General features: G+C 32.4%; 1 protein-coding gene across 1 annotated transcript in view; it reads right to left on the reverse strand.

The window, feature by feature from the left end:
• LOC128990122 (probable sodium/potassium/calcium exchanger CG1090) overlaps positions 1 to 18,580 on the reverse strand; it is a 75,468-nt gene extending 56,888 nt beyond the window's left edge. Inside the window, exon 1 of the mRNA XM_054412385.1 lies at positions 18,503 to 18,580. The gene's annotated coding sequence lies outside the window, so the exon portion shown is untranslated. The remainder of the gene's footprint in view (positions 1 to 18,502) is intronic.
• Between the last annotated feature and the right edge of the window lie 775 nt (positions 18,581 to 19,355).

A 19,355-nucleotide genomic window follows, 5' to 3' on the forward strand; every position in this document is an offset into this window, starting at 1 on the left:
CTAATTTGTTATGTTAAGTCACAATTATTTGTTTTATTAAATCTGTGACTCCTTTATCAACTTGGCTCATTTTACTGTTTGTTCCAGTTCAACATAAAACGTCCCTCATGACACTTGAAAGAGTTAATATTGGCAATACTATAACATCAAAACGAATATTTTTTTATGTTATTGAATGTCACCCTCCTGATTGCATTTGAATTGTGATTACCTGTACGTATGCAATCAAGAGACCTTTTAGTTATTTCTTGACAATGCTACAAAAAATATAGGTAATAATTACGTATTAACTATGCAATCAAAACCTTGACATATCAACAAGAATATGTAGCATTTAAAATTGAAAACCTAAAAAAACTTCTGACACTAACATAAACATGATTATTTAGTGGTCAATATTGAATTTTGTTTAGTTAAACTGTATTGCTCGTAAGTACAGTATTAGTAGTTATGATAACTATTGCAGTTCAAAATGTAAATTACTAGTTTTATCAGAATTTGTTGAAATCTCGTCGTTTTAAGGCGGCCAGCTTGACAACAAATAATCAAACGGTGTAATAATCAATAATAATGACACCAAAAAATTTTAGCAGACTGAAAACCAAAACATAAATAAATCTTTCATAACAAATCTTTTGAATCTCGGAACCAACTATTCCAATGGTTTGATGGTTTTTATATTAAACATGCTGTTTTGACACATCGTTAATGTACATGATACGATGCAATATTTTAGATATGTATAGGCTAACATATTAACAGAGTTATAGAATAAAACATTCCCAATATCATTAGCTAAGCAAGTTTTTTCTTTAGGAAGAGTTTCTAAAATAAGCAATCTCATGGATTCAAACGGTTGGCTACTTTTTCGTCCTCACAGGCTTCGGTTAAACCAATTCTCAAGTGGTATTTACGTAACCCCAGACGCTGCCTTGCTGTTTTTCTTGCCCCCTGGGATATACTTTATAGTGGATTGAGATCGAAAAACTCTTTGTAGTCTTTCGTAGGCTATCGAATGTTTTATTTTATTAAAAATTGTGTTACTAAAATACTCACCCTACGCTGTCAAAGGTTGTTATTTTAAGAAAGAAGGTTTTGTTTGATGTTGACAACTAAAGTATCATACTATCTTTTCCTTAATACTCATTATTTTAAGTATCAGTAAGAAAATAATCTGTAAAGAATCACTATTTTATATTTTTTATTACTGAACTTGTATTCGGCAGCAACTTGAATAAATCTTATCCCAACATAATGCTTAAGTTGATGGTACTAGCGTACTTAGCCCGTGACAAACAATATTTTACTGAAATTTGTAAGAAAATCTATGATTTGAGAAAGACACCACTTGTTGGTGCATATATTAGAAAGAAAGGTTATAGGGGAATTAGGTTTTCTCACCTTCACATTTTAGGACACTAGCTAGCCCAGAATCATTTTGCATATTACTTCAGGTTAGACCTTGAGGGCTGTGGCATATCATTTATGAAATTGGCAATTGGAAGGATTTGAACCCGATGCCTTAAGGGACTAAAGCTACGCGCTCTACTATTAGACCAGCTCGCACCTAAAGTTATAAACATAGCATTCGTCCAACAAAGATGTTCTCTTTCTGCTACCATTATACATTCAGTTTAAACTATACAGGGTATTGGCCATTTGTTTCTTGTTATACCTTCAGTTTTCTCCATTGAGACAATATTAAATGTATAAACTACTTTTTAAGATTGTTTAAATGGATAAAACTTGTAGGTATGGTAAGAAAAAATAATTCATCAGTTTTTCTTTTACAAACTACGCGTATAAGATATCGTTGTAATCTTCTAACTTTTACATGTCCTGCAAATATTTTGTAAAACTGACAGTTTTCATGGAATTTGGCACCAAATATTTTTAAAAGCCGCCATTTTTAAACGGTTCAGTGATGTTCGTATTTTGCTCGAGAATAGTGGTTAATAAGATAAAAATATTTAGAGAATTTTAACGCTGTAGCTCACACAGAGGAGTAATGGATGTTTTTGTAAAAACCACAAACAGACAGACCGAAAACGGAATGAGATAGGACACATGTTACATTTTATGTTTCTTTTGGCATGCTGAATAATGTTAAAATGTTCATAAGGTTGCAAGACACCCTGTATTTAGTGTGTAATGACAAGCCTTAATTAAACAGGTGAAACCCTACATCAAACAAACGTAAGCTGACACAGCCTATGCGAAACCTATACTTTAGTAATCTAAATCTCCTTAAGCCAACGTTCAACGACTGAAGTGGCGGGAGTTTGCAGGGGACACCTGTCAAATATCCCCTCCAACGACAATGGCCTCAAAATGGCTGACAAAGGGTAATTGAAGCTTCTGGTTATAACCTCAAACTGTTAAGAGGACTTTTTAAATGTTTGATGGGTAATGCAATAGGTGTTGAAAATTATGTTACACACAAAACTGTAAATTTAAGATATCAAACTGTTTAGTTTATTTATTTTTTTAATGTGAAACAAATGGAATATATTGGTTATATTTAGTTACGGAGTTGCGGATAAATTGTCAAAGTAAAATAGATTACAGGGATAACACAATTATCAAAACTATGATTAAATAAATGGTATCAGCAATCTGACACATAATTCGTTTCATTAGCTTGACAACAACTTTTATCATTGGTGCGGGTAACTATGATAGTTCATGAGGAAAATCACAAAATCGCAATAACAGTTGAGCCATAGTTTTTACAGCAATGGGGGTTTTACCGTTTTGAGCTGTAAATATAATACTAAATGTTAATCAAAATCGGTCAAGGAGTTTTTGTTTCTAAAATCAGATTTTTCCGTTATTTATGGGGTTTTATGAGAAATTACACAAGTTACAACTGAAAACCTTATTTCTATTGAATCTTAATTTTTTGGCAATGGGGGTTATACCATTTTGTTTGGAATTTAAAGGAGTACATACAACTATAACATACTTTATGTGTTAATCAAAATCAGTGAGTCCATTTTATAAAGTTCTATATTTTTGCTATTTTATGCAATTTTATGGGAAATAACAACTGAAATTCCAAATTTAAAAATTAATTTTAAAAACTCCTGGAGATACTATGGATAAGTACCCGAATACAAAATTTCATCAATTTGACCTGTTAAAGAGTAGAAACAAGCTGTTTAATTAAATGCCAAATGAATATAGTTCGATCCCAAAATTTATGTGGTTTAAGGGGAAGTTCCCCATAACTTTTTTGCTTAATGTATCTACAGCTGATTGTTTGGCAATACTTAGCTGTTAAGCTATTGTTTTAAAGGTAGGATCAAGTGGATGGGGGTACATTTCCCTTAAACCCACCTAAATTTTGTAAACGGACTATATTGCAAAGAACGTGTAGATAAGCTACAAACAGTAAATCTACAACCCGAAATGTGTTAGTGAACAGGTATATAGGACCGCAACCATAATGCAATGGTTGTATTGTTACGAATGGTTGTGGTTGGTTATGGTCATGAAGTCACACATGGAACATCACGTGACTAATGACAATGGGCCATGAGTCGTGACGGTCGTGACTCACTGCAGATCGTAAATTTACGTTTTACCACTGTTTAATGTAGGTCTAATCGCTTCTAGTATTGCTCACTGGAAATTTAGGTTTAGCTGAGTGTTGCTCTTTATAAAACATTTGATAAATAATTGTTTTAGAGTACAGTGAAATTTTCTTCCACTTCGGAAAATATTAAACAGTAAATTGGGTTTTCCTTGGATAAAGAACATTTAAAATGCGATTTGATACAGAAAAGATTTGTTGTAGCTGAATTGCGTTTTTTTATGGAATACTACAATGGACATAGAATACATAAACCTATATTGCATGTCTTTCACAGTCAGTGACCATAGTATTTTTTTAATACTAAACTTCAGTTCTCTATTGTACAATGTTATTTGATTTATTATGATACAAAATACAAAGCAAATAGTTTACCTTGATTAAAAATTATTTGAGGTACAATTCAACGCAGAGCAATAATAACTGTTACTAATTTACATTAGGTACTTATATACAATTTAACATATTTATTGTACTGCTTTCATAGTCACCATAGTAAATTTTGAAAATAGTAAAATTTGAGCGTACTGACGTCAAATTTATTCGTTTATTGTTTTTTTTTTATTCTTGTGAGTATACTACCACAATACTAGAAGTTATTTCATCAGCAAGATAGAGGTCCGTGAAGTTGGCGTACCCATATTAGCGTATCCACTTTTGATCATACCAATCCTTAGTTCATCGTTAGTTCTCGATAGTTCCCAAATTTTTTCGTTAGTTCTCAAAAAATAAAAAAGTTATAGCCGATTATAAGTGGGTACGCTAACTTCACACTTCCGGGTTCTAGCACGCGCCGTTTTCTGAGGAGAAATGTTTACATCTATATACCAATCGTTAGTTCTTCGTTAGTCCTCGATAGTTCCCAAATTTTTTCGTTAGTTCTCAAAAAATAAAAAAGTTATGAGGCATACAAAGTGGGTACGCTAACTTCACAATTGTACAATTTCCAGCGGGAACAGTTTTTTTACTATAAATGCCTATATCTATATACCAATCGTTAGTTCTTCGTTAGTTCTCGATAGTTCTCCAAAATTAACGTTAGTTCTCAAAAAATAAAAAAGTTACGAAGCATAAAAAGTGGGTACGCCAACTTCACAGTTATAGAATTTCCAGCGGGCACAGTTTTTTTTACTATAAATGACTATATCTATATACCAATCGTTAGTTCTTCGTTAGTTCTCGATAGTTCTCCAATATTTACGTTAGTTCTCAAAAAATAAAAAAGTTAAGAGGCATACAAAGTGGGTACGCCAACTTCACAATTATAGAATTTCCAGCGGGCACAGTTTTTTTACTATAAATACCTATATCTATATACCAATCGTTAGTTCTTCGTTAGTTCTCGATAGTTCTCCAATATTAACGTTAGTTCTCAAAAAATAAAAAAGTGAAGAGGCATACAAAGTGGGTACGCTAACTTCACAATTGTACAATTTCCAGCGGGAACAGTTTTTTTACTATAAATGCCTATATCTATATACCAATCGTTAGTTCTTCGTTAGTTCTCGATAGTTCTCCAAAATTAACGTTAGTTCTCAAAAAATAAAAAAGTTACGAAGCATAAAAAGTGGGTACGCCAACTTCACAGTTATAGAATTTCCAGCGGGCACAGTTTTTTTTACTATAAATGACTATATCTATATACCAATCGTTAGTTCTTCGTTAGTTCTCGATAGTTCTCCAATATTTACGTTAGTTCTCAAAAAATAAAAAAGTTAAGAGGCATACAAAGTGGGTACGCCAACTTCACAATTATAGAATTTCCAGCGGGCACAGTTTTTTTTACTATAAATACCTATATCTATATACCAATCGTTAGTTCTTCGTTAGTTCTCGATAGTTCTCCAATATTAACGTTAGTTCTCAAAAAATAAAAAAGTGAAGAGGCATACAAAGTGGGTACGCTAACTTCACAATTGTACAATTTCCAGCGGGAACAGTTTTTTTACTATAAATGCCTATATCTATATACCAATCGTTAGTTCTTCGTTAGTTCTCGATAGTTCTCCAAAATTAACGTTAGTTCTCAAAAAATAAAAAAGTTACGAAGCATAAAAAGTGGGTACGCCAACTTCACAGTTATAGAATTTCCAGCGGGCACAGTTTTTTTACTATAAATGACTATATCTATATACCAATCGTTAGTTCTTCGTTAGTTCTCGATAGTTCTCCAATATTAACTCTAGTTCTCAAAAAATAAAAAAGTTAAGAGGCATACAAAGTGGGTACGCCAACTTCACAATTATAGAATTTCCAGCGGGCACAGTTTTTTTACTATAAATACCTATATCTATATACCAATCGTTAGTTCTTCGTTAGTTCTCGATAGTTCTCCAATATTAACGTTAGTTCTCAAAAAATAAAAAAGTTAAGAGGCATACAAAGTGGGTACGCTAACTTCACAATTGTACAATTTCCAGCGGGAACAGTTTTTTTTACTATAAATGCCTATATCTATATACCAATCGTTAGTTCTTCGTTAGTTCTCGATAGTTCTGTAATATTTACGTTAGTTCTCAAAAAAAATAAAAAAGTTACGAGGCGTACAAAGTGAGTACGCTGACTTCAAATTTATAAAATTTCCTGCGGGCACCGTTTTCTGACTAAAAACGCTTATATCTATTTACCAATCTTTAGTTCTTCGTTATGTCGTGTTAGTTCCCCAATATTATTACTAGTTCTTAAAAAATAAAAAGGCAATAAGGTCTTAAACGTGGTTATGCCAACCTCAAACCCAAATCATTCCTAGCGTGCACCCTTGTCTGACTAAAAGTGCCTATATCTTAATATTAATCGTAAGATGGGCTCACTCATTTATTTTGTTAGTTCTAAAAAAATTAAATAAATATACGTATAGCCAATAATCAATAGATTAACTTATTTAATGCTTCTGATTTCCAGCGCGCACCTTCATTCAACGAAAAATGCTTACAGTATACTACTATACAACTAAATAAATATTGTCTCGACCCCGCCATACCCAATACGTCATGCTAGTAATGTGTTGTACACATTTATTCCATCCACTACTCCAGTCTCCAGTTTGTTCAAGTCCGTATGACCTTCCAGTCTCGATCCGTGCAACTGTCACTCGTAACGTGTTACGTTTAATGATGTAATTTTATAATACTAATACCGAACACAAACAAATACAAACAATACAAACGATTAGTTTAATTAACCAAACAGAAGTTCTTTGATCGTACATATTTTATCTGCTTAATCCAATTCAAATAATCACTGCTTATAAATTACTTTATACCATTTTACTTAGCAGACTCTGGTTTTCATTTTGATGGATAGTTTATTTTGTTTCCATGATGGACTTTTTATAAAATGCACTTTTTCACACAACTAAGTAGGTATAAATATGATTTCATTGCTTATCTAAAACCAATTTTTGGAAGCGTTGTCTTTTTTGGATGTTCTAATTAACTGAACATATTCAACTGTTAATCATTTTGATAACGTAATCAAAATTATCACTCCTAAAAAATAATCTAACCGAGTGACACCTGCAACTACTATTGCGAATATCATAGATAAGCGCTATCCTGGAACTGATAAGCAATCCTTTCTCTTCGAGAGAATCATAATGTGATAGTTATTCTAATGTCAGTGTTACTTTGATTTTCATTGTGTGAAGATGAATCAAATTACAATGCATGGAACTAAAAATTGGTATATAGATTTAAGCGTTTTTAGTCGGAAAACGGTGCCCGCTGGAAATTTTATAATTTTGAAGTCAGCGTACTCACTTTGTATGCCTCGTAACTTTTTTATTTTTTTTTTAGAACTAACGTAAATATTGGAGAAATATCGAGAACTAACAAAGAACTAACGATTGGTATATAGATGTAAGCATTTTTATTTAAAAAAACTGTGCCCGCTGGAAATTCTATAATTGTGAAGTTGGCGTACCCAATTTTTATGCTTCGTAACTTTTTCATTTTTTGAGAACTAACGCAAATATTGGAGAACTATCGAGAACTAACGAAGAACTAACGATTGGTATATAAATATAAGCATTTTTATTTAGAAAACTGTGCCCGGTGGAAATTCTATAATTGTGAAGTTGGCGTACCCACTTTTTATGCTTCGTAACTTTTTTATTTTTTGAGAACTAACGTAAATATTGGAGAACTATCGAGAACTAACGATTGGTATATAGATATAGGCATTTATAGTAAAAAAAACTGTTCCCGCTGGAAATTGTACAATTGTGAAGTTAGCGTACCCACTTTGTATGCCTCATAACTTTTTTATTTTTTGAGAACTAACGAAAAAATTGGAGAACTATCGAGAACTAACGACAAACTAACGATTGGTATATAGATATAGGTATTTTTAGTAAAGAAACTTTGCCCGCTGGAAATTCTATAATTGTGAAGTGTGCGTACCCACTTTGTATGCCTCTTCACTTTTTTATTTTTTGAGAACTAACGTAAATATTGGAGAACTATCGAGAACTAACGAAGAACTAACGATTGGTATATAGATATAGGCATTTATAGTAAAAAAACTGTGCCCGCTGGAAATTCTATTACTGTGAAGTTGGCGTACCCACTTTTTATGCTTCGTAACTTTTTTATTTTTTGAGAACTAACGTTAATTTTGGAGAACTATCGAGAACTAACGAAGAACTAACGATTGGTATATAGATATAGGCATTTATAGTAAAAAAACTGTTCCCGCTGGAAATTGTACAATTGTGAAGTTAGCGTACCCACTTTGTATGCCTCTTAACTTTTTTATTTTTTGAGAACTAACGTAAATATTAGAGAACTATCGAGAACTAACGAAGAACTAACGATTGGTATATAGATATAGGTATTTATAGTAAAAAAACTGTGCCCGCTGGAAATTCTATAATTGTGAAGTTGGCGTACCCACTTTGTATGCCTCTTAACTTTTTTATTTTTTGAGAACTAACGTAAATATTGGAGAACTATCGAGAACTAACGAAGAACTAACGATTGGTATATAGATATAGGTATTTTTAGTAAAGAAACTTTGCCCGCTGGAAATTCTATAATTGTGAAGTGTGCGTACCCACTTTGTATGCCTCTTCACTTTTTTATTTTTTGAGAACTAACGTAAATATTGGAGAACTATCGAGAACTAACGAAGAACTAACGATTGGTATATAGATATAGGCATTTATAGTAAAAAAACTGTGCCCGCTGGAAATTCTATTACTGTGAAGTTGGCGTACCCACTTTTTATGCTTCGTAACTTTTTTATTTTTTGAGAACTAACGTTAATTTTGGAGAACTATCGAGAACTAACGAAGAACTAACGATTGGTATATAGATATAGGCATTTATAGTAAAAAAACTGTTCCCGCTGGAAATTGTACAATTGTGAAGTTAGCGTACCCACTTATAATCGGCTATAACTTTTTTATTTTTTGAGAACTAACGAAAAAATTTGGGAACTATCGAGAACTAACGATGAACTAACGATTGGTATGATCAAAAGTGGATACGCTAATATGGGTACGCCAACTTCACGGACCTGCAAGATAGGCTTGAATACGTTATTTATTATGCATGTCAAATATATATTTGCAGCGTATTAATACTTTGTAATCGGGAGTAAAACTGTTTTGTAGCATTGTAATAAGACAAAATTAATGAATAAAAAGAGCTTAAAAATAATACTGTACAACACAAAGTATTTTGTGTAAAATATAAATATATCCCTTCACAAAGCTAAATCCAAAGCCGTAATCCGTTGAAGCCCTACCTCGCATGTGCTATGCGGACCTGCCAATTCTGCTGGAAAATAGCGAGACAGCCCTCATTGACTGTGGATTTCGTTAGACTTTTTAGCGGAGAGTTTTGTGTAGAGAGAAAGTTCTCTTCGACTGAGAAACCTTTCCTTCTTATTCTCACTTTCAACTCCATATAAGGGTAAGTGTTGTTTTCGTCAAAATTTTCAAGTTTGAGTTTTTGGTGGAAATAACCGTTTTGGTCCCCCCGAACAAAAAAATTGTGTCTTTATTTTCGAAGAAATGAGTTTGAGTGTAGATGTTTACAGAGCTACAACCTACACATACCACCTCTTTGTTGGTATCTCCAGGTGTTTTTTTGGGGGGGGGGGATTTGGATTTTTAACGGTAATTTTTCCATAACAGGAATACGTATCTTATGTGCTTACCCATAAGATAACAGAAAAATCTGATTTTAACAAAATGGCTTGTACGGTTTTGGTTAAAGTTTATTATGTTATGGTAGTTTTATCTCTAAACAAAATAGTACTACTCCTAATTCTGTGAAAATTACCCTTCAAAAGCTATTACAATTTTTGTGATTTTACCATTAACTCATAGTTAAGTCATAGTTACTCCCACCGCTTGCACATGATAAGAGTTCTTGACAAGTTTTTGGTAGAATGTATGTGTCAGATTACTGATACCGTTTACTTTATTTTCTAGATAGGTAGGTCCTATAAGGTTCCCAACCACTAATTTTCCACGGTTTTATCACATGGTTAAAAGTTCTTGTTGATGAGTGGGATTTGAACCCGGAAGTCCTGTGCTCTAAACACCAGCTACGCCCGCTAGTATCCAGCTTTGGGAAACTATTTTAATCAAATAAAAAAAATTCTTTATTACAAAAAACCGCACAACCAAAATTAAAATCTAAAACAGCAAAGGTACAAAAGAATTATTTACTACGATCTGAAAAGGTTCAACATAATAAATACTGTTTGCACATATAAATACCTTTATATGTGTCTTTAACCACGTTTTATTTTTGTTCTTTAAGTTTATAATATGGTTTTTATGATTTAGGACAATAGTCTCTACAATAATACACTATTCTAAAAGTAGGTTTCGGATATTTGCATATAAATTGCATACTGCAAAGTAGGCTCCTGGGCATGTTGGTTTGGTCTACATAGGACTCGCCCTGAATATTATCATGTTCTAACTTTCTGTACAAATCAATATCTGTCCAAGCAATTCAAAAGGGGGGACGAATTTTATGTAAAAAACAATACAGTACAACGTTTCTTCTGTCTAGCAATTTTAGGCTCTCCAGAGAAATGCTTAACTTCAAACTAAGACATCGATCCGTAGACTACCACGAGTTTATCAGCTGCTGTCATCTCTTACCCTATTTGTCGAACCAAGATAAAGTCCTTCTTTAATAAATAGCTTTTCTTCTTCTTGCCTTAAGCTTGAACTGTGTCAAACAGACAGCCATAATTTTGAAATTCTCCAGTGAGAGATGTTTGAAACAGGTTGCATAGGAAACGTAATCTACTTTTAAATTGGTGATGATGAAATCGTTCTAAAATAAATCTCCTAGTGAATAAAAATCGTTTAAATCTATCATCCTGCATGGCAATAAAAAATCATGTTGACACTTATAAGAGTCCTAAATATTAGATTGTCAGTTCATTACATAATCTGTGGACTTTTAGAAAGTATTTATTGATGACCAAACTGCAAAACTGACTATTATACATACAATAACTCCAACTCTTTTGATATTGGGTTAGCTGACAAAGTAATGTATATATTTTACTGAGATACATGTTAAAAACTCTAATTATGTACATTAGGATTACCGAGCAATAATATGTTTCAAGATCACTTGGATAACTCAAAGCGTTTTGGTCCGATTTTTATGAAATTTGATAAAAACATGTGGGGCTGGATAAACTTGAATGAGTTTGCAAACCAGCAAGATCGGGTCATGGGAACGTGGTAAAATGGAGTTTTGATATCTTTCAAAATTGGACTTGTCTAATTTTTACCCCTAAAATCCCAATTGCTATTATAGTCATCGTGAGATCTTAGAAAAACTAATTATTTTGCACGTATAAGCGTTGCTGTAGGCCTACGATTAAAAGTTACGGAGAAAAGCTCCTTAAAAACTGTGCATTTGAAATTCCCATATCATGCTTATGGAGAAAAAGTTAACTGTTGTAGTTAACTTGTTTATGGATATATTTTGATGCAATTTGTCAAATTTCTTTATTTCATACTATCCTTTTAACATTGAAAAACACTTTTCCCTTCCCTTGTAGCAGCAAACCTTAGTCAAATCTAGCGTCTTTAAATATTTGAAAAAAAGATAGGCCCCTTTACGTCTAATAACACTAGTAATAATATATTTACACTTATACTGTTGACTTACAAGATGATAAATACATATGAAAGATGGTAAGTGGTGATCGATTTCGATTGAACACTCCAATCATCATAAGACCTAGGGTGTGTAATGATTGTTCATTTCATTTCAACGATTTTATTTCTCACCACTTACCGTCTTGTGAGTCAACAGTATAAATGTAAATAAATTATTACTAGTGTTATTAGACATCTTTTTGTTTTTTCAGGTAATTTAATAACACGTAAGATGCAGATCAAGTTGTTCTTTAAATATCTAAGAGAATAAGTCTAACCTGATATGTGTGAAGAAATAATGTAGTGAAAATCATATCTGGCATACTGAAATTCTTAGTCTGCAGATTTGCTGTGGTGGGGGAAGGGTATTTAGCTGAAGGTTACCTCTCTACAAAATTATAGCCCTCCTAGGACAGAAGAACTTTTCATGTATTTCGAAACTCGAAACCCAACTAACCCCCAATGAAAGCCACGCAATAATTATTAATGTATTATAACCTACTCAAGTCCATCAGAGAACAATTAACTACGGCTAATAAGCTGATATTAGTTTGCATGCGCAGAGTATCAATAGCCTAGATATTAATCGCAATACTTATAACATGTGTTGAACACAAGTTGTTATATCAACGTGATCACGTTTAGTATTCTGAGGTTCGTTTTCACGTCACGGGACATCTTGTTAGGCTCACTTGTTGCACTCTTGGTTCGTTAAGTGAACTCTGAACAGACGAGAGTATTTTACATTTTATGCCTCCACTTTCCTCAGTGGATACCTTTTTGTGACATATTTGGTGTACAATATTAGTTATGTTGATAATAAGAAAAGTGCATTTTTCATTATTATAAATACGTTGTGGTTATGTGAAAAATACGTATTTTATATGAATTTCTTATTGATGTTTTTGAAAAGTACGTGATAAATATGTTTGAGATCATTTTTTAAAGACTTAAAACGTTATAAATACATTTTTGATAATTTAGTAATGTTTTCAATACGTGACGAATACATTTTTATTATTCATAGATTTGACGTGGAGACTTGATAAACAATGTGTTTTGATCAGTTGATACATTGTATATAAGTGACAAATATATGTTTAGATGCGTTAGAAACATGTTATGTTGTTAGTACGCTAAAAATATGTCATGTTTATAACGTATAGATAAGTTGTAGATACTTGATGAATGATGAATGTGTTTTTTAAGTTATAAATACGTCGTAGGTACGTGATAGATACCTTATGAATCAGTTATAATGATTTAGATATTTTATAAATACTTACGTTAATGATATGGTTAAAGTATATTTATGTAACTTACACGACAGTTTTTATAATAATGCGGTACGTTATAAAGAGGTTTCAGATTTGTTACTTATTCTGGTATATTTTATTCGTGGTTATTTTCGTTATTTTTTGTTTCAACGCCATTTTAATGTTTACATTTTTAAGGGACAGGTTATTTTTTTACCTTATGCACACAAACGTTTTAATAATTATATGATTTATATTTTACCATTACTGAATTTTAATATATATTTATTTTTATTTAAAGACTGGATTGCGAATAAGGCTGAATACTAGAATACTGCTTCTTTTTAAACCCCTTCACAAGGACACAAGGAGCTTCACATTTTTTTAACTAGATGCTATCTTTATGGGTGTCAGATTTGTTAAAACGCACCACTGCACCGTTTATTGTTCCGTTGGGTTTAAGACACAAAAGAACTTTCAAACCCATCACAAAATCGATGTTCACTAAAAGCCTTCGTGATGAAACGCAACCGATGTGTCCTCATTATTGAGCATTCGTTTGGAAACATGGAGAGTTTTTGTAAGAAATATTTCATTGTTAAAACGTAACAAACTTCGAATATTTTTTTATTTCAATTTCTGTTTTAACTTTTTATATAAGGTTTTTTTTTGCTGATTTGGTACATAGATACAATGATTGAGCATACGTTATCATGTATGAATAATCCATATAGATAGCTTAAACCCCTCTAATTGGCATCCAAAACTAAAATTGGTGTTAAATTTTGATGTTAATTTTTATTTAGATTATTTAACCATTATTTGTAAAATTATTTTGACTAAATTACGTCATAAATATGTAAAATATTGCTTATATTCTAGTGTAATGTCTGAAGATTTAAAGATTCGTATAAATTTGCCATAAAATAAGATAGAACTGGTCGAAGTCAGCGTGTCCAACCTTAACTGAATTAAAAACATATATTGAAACAAGCTCTATCCAAATTCAACTATGTAATTGTCTAGGCATGTAAGAATTATTTAACCGTTTACCAGCTAGTATCTACTATTATCTTAAATATTTATTTACTAAATATTTAAATATCAAAAACTGCCTGTAAGATAATGAATAACGACACTGAAGTATTACAACTGGCAAAAATTCAGGATTGCAAGGTGACGTTACATTCTTTCCAATTGAAAAAGCATCAAAACGTTCGCCTAAAAGCTTTTAAGCAAAAGCTCGAAATATTACAATGTTAAAACAATCCCATGAGATTTAAGCTGTGAATGCAGCATTGCTCACGTCTCAAGTGGTGTTAAAGGGAGGGAGTGTTTTTGAACGTCGATATCTGGATATGAGCCTTACCTCTAAACCTCGACGAGTGTAAGTCTTTTACCTTTAAAACACTCAAGACTGGTTAACACATTCAAACATTACCTACCCCAATTGAATTTTAAACAAATAGTTTAGATTGTAGTTTAGCAAGGTGGGATTATTGTGGAAAATCGGTTGTTAAATAAAGCAATTAAATTTGCTACCAATACTCTTGTTGAATAATTCTGCTTCAACGGAAGAAAATCTTGAATGGATATATTTGATTTATGAACAGAATATGTCGCAAAAAATCTGAAGACTTAATTTATTAATTATAATGTTCAAATATAGGAAAACCCCTTATTAAGTAATTTTTGTTTTCTTGTTCAACATTTCTATAAGATACTAGTATGTTTTATCTATGATACTAGGTATTTCAGTATAAAAACAAATGTATTTGAAAAGTTAAGAGTCTTTTCTGAATTAAATTTTCATCGTAGATTAGTACTAGGTAGTTTTCAGTACATTTTAAAATGTTACGGAATTTAGAAAAGTTTAGACTTTTTTAGAACTCCTAAATTAATTGGTATATGAGGCACGGAAAACCTAAACCCGGGACCGATTTACTTTTTTTATTTTGATGTCTCCAGACGCCAAAAACACCAATCGTTAAAATATTTATATAGATACCGGTACAGTATAATATGTGTATAATATGGGTATGTATGTGTTATCCATAAACACGATAAGTAGAGTAATTTTATTCAGATTTTTATGAAATTTATGAAGAGCTGGATAAACTTTAATCAGTTCGTGAACCAGCAAGTTCGGTGCATGGGAACGGGATGTTGTGGGGTGCCGTATTAAAGTGTTTCAAATTTTGGTCTGTTTCAAATTTGTACCAACGAAACATGAAAGTGCCCGACTTTTACTACAACCATAATGTAGAGTTTTTAAAACCTCTTACTTATATTGAAGTATTGTTTTAATTTTGTGGTGAAAAGGAAACTCAAGTTTGCTAGTTAATATGTTTTGATCAAATTTGGAAAATTTATTATTTCATCCTAAACTTAGGATGAAAAAAAATAAATTTTATGAAAAAACTTTAGTCGTTAAATCTAATGTATTGGTATTTAGCGGAGAATAAATTACTTGTATTTGTACATGAAGATATTTTAGTTAAATCTAATCAGACAAATTGGAATTCGCTTAGTCGGCGGGTTTTCTGTGGTGGGGGTATTATATTAGGCCTATCCACTGATACGTATATTAACTATCCAAACTATTTGACGGTCTATCTTTAAAGGAAATACAGTGTGCCCTTCAAATTAACCATACAATACTAGAATATGCCAGACACAAGAACTAGCCCTGTTGTAGGTAACTTCCAGTCAGTTTGGCTAGTTGATGTAGATGGAGGGGAGCATGGGATTAAGCTGATGTCCAAGTCAATAATGTTCATTCGCCGACAATCCTCTTCAACGGAGTGGTGTGGATTGAGTCACGTACTGTTTCAACTAACTCGCATTCTATGATAAATGTCTACATCGCTCCCTTCAATACATGTACATGTTTTCTTGTGTTTTATCAATTACTTGAAATCTAAGAGTTTTTGCCACGTGTTTTGGAAAACAAATATCCTTCATTAACGTGTTTTGCAGTGAAATACCAATTTTTAACTCCAATTTTTTTTATATATTGATGATTTGTAGTAACTGTAGGCAAAATATAATGTGTAACACGAATGCAAACTGACTTTGCCTACTAGTTACACAAATAACTTTAGTAAACTGGAATTCCGTGATATTTTATGTGGGAGAAACCATCGCATTATATGTCAACTATCATAAAAGAAAGAAATCGTATTTTTTTATTATAGTCAGACAAAATACTCGATTGACGATTATACGAAACTTGAACGTGGATTCTTTTCACGAATGTAAAATTATACGTAACACAAACATAGACTCTAATTAGTGTTTTATTAGTAAAAGAAAACTCAGATTTTCTCTTAGGTAGTAATGATAAAGGCTAACTCGGGACTAATGGAGAGGCGTGTTGATGAATATGGATGCATGAATAGACAACAGTCTGACGAGGGTTAGTAGGGATCCACAAACACCCCCTATTTGGATATAGAGTACTCTTTATTGTCACATAGACATCACGATCTTCGTCAATTAGACAATCTTCACACAAAGCTGGTGATCCAAACACTCCCTCCATGAGCCTACTCTTCAATGTCATACAGACATAAAGATCTATGTCAATAGACAACACTCTGACAAAGCTTGTGATCAATACAGACTTTCTCCGTGGGTCTACTCTTCATTTTCATACAGATATAAGGATCTACGTCGATAGAGTACACTATGACAAAGCTGGTGATCAATACAGACTTTCTCCGTGGGTCTACTCTTCATTTTCATACAGATATAAGGATCTACGTCGATAGACAACACTATGACAAAGCTGGTGATACACACACACTTTCTCCTTGGGTCTACTCTTCTATATCATACAAACATATAGATCTACGTCAATAGACAACACTATGACAAAGCTGGTGATCCACAACACTCCCCTCCTCGGGTCTACTCTTCATTGTCATACAGACAACACTAACTACGTCAATGATTGACGTCTATTATAGACAACACTTCGAGTAAGCTGGCGATCTATAAACACCCCTTCATCAGTGTCAGAAGTGCATAATAATCTACGTCAATAGACACCACTCTGACAAAGCTATCTACAAACACTTCCTCCCTTAGCCGCCTTCATCGGTGAGTGACAGACGGACATTGCGATACAATAGACAATTCTCTGAGATTATGCATTGAATAATTAAAAATAGTACTTGAAAGGATTAGATCTCCGTTATAAATAATTGTATTTTTGTATTATCCTACTTTTATGTTTATTATTTTCCTTCAGTAAAGGAAGTTAGTTTTACAAGTATTATTTAGTAATTTTTTAAATCTAACTACAAATTTTGAATCGTTGTGGAAACCACCACAATGATGGACATTTTCATAGAGCTCAAGTAGAATAAATTTTGCCACCCTTTTTTGAAATGAAAAAAGAACAAAAATAATGATGATGAAAGAGACTGGCATGGCGACGTTGCTTTTATGGCTGTCTGCCCACTTTTACCCTATCTATGTCGGTCAGTGAAATAAACCTCTCTATAAAAACGTTTGATTCTTTTAAAATAATTGACTGTAATGTGTTGAAACTGTGTCTGACTTTTAGGAATGTAATACTACCCCAAACAATCAATTACACCGATGATATACTTGAGTAATTGGTTAAATATATCTTTGAAAAATTATATTCTCCATATTTCTTGATCTTTACATTTTATGTTTTCATTAGGTTTTTTTATCGTTTGCTTTAATATTTTAAATACTTTTCTTATGTGTTTGGCAATAGTTTACGAATTCATGTTGCATTTTAGCAACAAGAAAGTTGTAATTTAGGTTTTAACATTTCTATATGAATAATTTAATGCATGATTTAATATTAATTGTCCATCGCATTAATTACTAACATAAACACAGTTTTTTTTAATGTTTATTTGCTTAATTAATTGGTTATTTACATTTACAGCAGCCACTGACTATTAACGTGTATTGAAGCGCATTAATCTTGCTTTAAATAACAAAGATGTACTGTATCGACGTTATTTAAAAATTGGGACCATCAAAATATCAGTTATCAGCAGAATAAATACACTCGTCGGGGTTTGATTATTGTTACGTAAATTGGAATTAACGTCTAAATTCAACAAACAAATTTCTTGTTCTATTTCTTATACTTTATTTATTCACTTTTAAGTGTTATTTTTCATGTAGGTATTATTTTTAGATTTATTATTTAATTTCAACGAAAAAAATCTTCTTTGCTGAAAACCTCTTTTTTCACACTAGGCTTAAACAACAAACGGAAACATATATATGTTTATTATAAAACCGTTGATCAAACTTATAAAAACACACTGTCAAAAAAGCATGAAGAAAATTAACCTGTTTTCTGCAAACTATGGAATTACTTCAGGTTTTCTTATTTCCTTTAACTAGCGTAATTTCCAGCTTCAAACACTAACAATCAATTCCACCAAATATTTAGCATTTTTAAATGTTTTGGCCTTTTTCCAGCCGTGTTAGATCAAGAAATATAATTCTCACCTTGACCGTTTGAGCTGGGACGACCGGCAAAGAATAGATCAACAGACGGACATGATAAGAAGGAGCTGATAGCACGAAGGTCTGAGAGTAGCTGGGGATGGAATCAATGAGCAGAGGGTTAGTGGGCGGGAGTTGGCGAAGAGTGGTGGGGGTTGGAAATAGGGGAGGGTTGGAGTAAGGGTAGTTGGGATTGTTGATGATCACGAGACGCCCCCGCGTAGTACTCTAACCCGCAACGGAATAGGCGGGTCAGTGTTATGTAGTGATGAAAATAACATGATCAAACATGACATGGACATGTTTTCAATATTTTAGTGGTAATTTTGAACATTTTAATGTTTCAAATTGTTTATATCTTCAGACAATTAGTAGTAAAGTCCATTCTTTAGGTGATACCAATGATAGAAAAATTCAGTTGAGACTTTTTTTCTTTTTTTAAAAGAAAAACCTAGAAAAACCTAAAAAACCTAGAAAAACCTAGAAAAAACCTAGAAAAACCTAGAAAAACCTAGGGGTTGCGCCATTATCACTTAGTTAAAATCCATTGGTGATTTGGCGGGGCCCGGGACCAAAGTCCCGTGCTCTATCCACACCAGCTTGCTCCCTCTAAAGCACTCTTGCTTTAGAGTCAGAGCTCAGTAACTACAACACTATGTTTATTAAATTACAGTAATTGAACATGGTAAAAGTCCTTCACAATATGAAGAAATTGGCAACTGCGGGACCAATAAATTTGATTTTAAATAAATTTAAAAGATCGTTTGTCTAATTTAAACTATACATTTGTTTTGAGCAAAAATTATTACATTCACAGGATTATGCCATTCGCTTATTAGTTTAAGCTAATTTGAAT

This window comes from Macrosteles quadrilineatus, unplaced genomic scaffold (assembly GCF_028750875.1).
Source record: "Macrosteles quadrilineatus isolate MER2022 unplaced genomic scaffold, UCM_ALF_1.0 Scaffold_1__1_contigs__length_201487025, whole genome shotgun sequence".
NCBI classification, from domain to species: Eukaryota; Metazoa; Arthropoda; class Insecta; order Hemiptera; family Cicadellidae; genus Macrosteles; species Macrosteles quadrilineatus.